The 2,216-nt window shown below is 43.9% G+C and overlaps 1 non-coding gene across 1 annotated transcript; it reads left to right on the top strand.

The window, feature by feature from the left end:
• The first annotated feature begins 1,266 nt into the window (after positions 1 to 1,266).
• trnak-cuu (transfer RNA lysine (anticodon CUU)) lies at positions 1,267 to 1,339 on the top strand. The gene has a single exon. It is a non-coding gene; the product is annotated as a tRNA-Lys (tRNA).
• Positions 1,340 to 2,216: the final 877 nt, after the last annotated feature.

The raw sequence follows: 2,216 nt of genomic DNA, 5'->3' as shown, positions 1-2,216 counted from the left end.
CACAGATACTGACCAACTGCACCCGCTCCAAATAGATTTCCAAATTACTGAACAAAACAAAAACAAGCACAAATCATATTTTAAGAAACTATGACAGTGACTCTGAAAACAACACACCAACACCTCTGAAAGAATCGATTTGCTGTAACTAATTAAAGATGAACTGTCTCAATGTCAGCCGTAATTCCTTACCAGTTCTCAGACAGGCACCGACTGGTTAGAAGTTTGCTTCACTTTTCAAGGTCCGGCTCAATAAAATCAATCACAGGCCCATGATCTGCTTTCCTCCTGTTCTCAGACACATCCACTTTCTACAAGGGCGCTGTACAAAGCTGGTTTTCAGAGTAAGAGCCAGACTGCAGTCACCTCGTTCTCTCTCGATCCCTTTATCTCAGAGCCACCTCACAACCAGGGGTGGAACTTCTCACAGAGCCAAGAATGGAAAGTTTGTCGATTCTTCCACTGATTCAGGACCGTCCATCACCAGGACGTATTCGTCCAAAAGAGTTGGGGTGAGATGGGGCTGAGTTTCACTGTGAATCCAATCAGTCCCCGGAGAAGCACAAAAACAGTGAGTGAGGGAGAGAGAAATAAACAAAGAAACAGATAGAGAGATAAAATATGTTCCATTTCTGCCACGATCTTTTTACACAGAAATACATTCAGCTGTCATTCATTAGTAATTTGGTCGATGGAATACATTCTAAAACCAGCCTGGAATCACTCCAGGAAGTTATTGCATTCAAACGATCAACGGGGCCCCGGTGTTTATGTGAGGAGGGGTTGAATCTTCGTGGAAAATGACCATTGGATTTGGAGAGAGGCCTTGAGAGACTCGAAAACCTCAGCTCCCTAAACGCACAATTCCACCGATTAAATAGTTTGTGGAACAACATCAGTTACATTGGAAATATATTAGAAATTCAAATGGAACAGGACCACACTTTACAGTCTGGAGGAAAATTTAAATGATGAAATTTAGAAATTACAGCACAGAGGGAGACCTGTGCAGGCCGAACGGTCACCTGATGACGCAACTAAAATGGTCACGTGTCGGGATTCCGGCAGTTCCCCGGATCGCGGTCAGAGCACAAGCCAGGAGAAGCTGCTCAATTATTAAGTCAGTTATTTTTTATTACATGTCATTGGTCGCCAGCCATTGAGAGACGAGCATTTCTACATGGTGTCAGGAGTGGGAAGTATGGCAGAAGGACTTCACCGCATCAGCTCTCTTCAAGAAGACGCTTAATAAATAGTGCACCAGCAGCCCGGCTAGCTCAGTCGGTAGAGCATTGGACTCTTAATCCCAGGGTCGTGGGTTCGAGCCCCACGTTGGGCGCTTCTGTGTTATTATCTGAAAATATTGATGCAGAATGAACTTTCTTCGTAACAAGAACGCAAGGTTATGACTGGGAATCCAGAGGTCTAAACGAACATTTCGTGACAAAATTTAATAAATATGGAATTAAAATGTCGTCTCAGTAACGGTTCCGCTTCCGATGGATCTAATTTCCACAACTGGGACCACATTACACAACAAGTAATGATTTGGCACAAACACAGTACAGACCTGTCACCGGCAGTGTCACGGTTACAGAGAGCTCAGTTACACAGCAAGATATAATTTTACAAACAGGGCCCCTCTGTGTGCAGCAGAAAACAACATTTTCCGAAAAAAACAGTTTCTCCATCTCGGCACCTTTTCTGTGTGTCATTGTGTGTGTCCTGATCGTCTCTTTCTGATTTTTTGTGTCTCTTTCTCTGTCTGTTACAGCAGTGCTGCTGTTGTGTATTAATCTCACTTTTCCCAAACGGTAATTGTGATTGATAGATACAGGAAGATTCCACACTGACATTCAGTACCAATGTCTGATAGAGACTGAAACCCACCCTCACATACAGTCCCAGACATTGACTCATAATGAAGAAATCCTGCTCTCACAAACTGTTCCAGAGACTGAGGTGCAGAGTGTTCCCTCCACTCGCGAATACTACCTGTGATTTACAGATACAGAACAAATCTCAGTCAGGTGAGTAGCAGAGTTTGATGGGTACGACATGTATTCCACAATCACCGCGCCAGATAATCAGATGCAGACGACATGCGGCGCCTGTGTTGGTTTAACAAGAGTTTTGCCCAAGAACAGGAACAGATTTACACAATATCAGGGTATAAGACGTAGGAGCAGAAGCAGGCCATTCAGCCCATCGAATAT

This window comes from Scyliorhinus torazame, chromosome 24 (genome assembly GCF_047496885.1).
Source record: "Scyliorhinus torazame isolate Kashiwa2021f chromosome 24, sScyTor2.1, whole genome shotgun sequence".
NCBI classification, from domain to species: Eukaryota; Metazoa; Chordata; class Chondrichthyes; order Carcharhiniformes; family Scyliorhinidae; genus Scyliorhinus; species Scyliorhinus torazame.
This window is presented reverse-complemented; position numbering and strand designations above follow the sequence as displayed.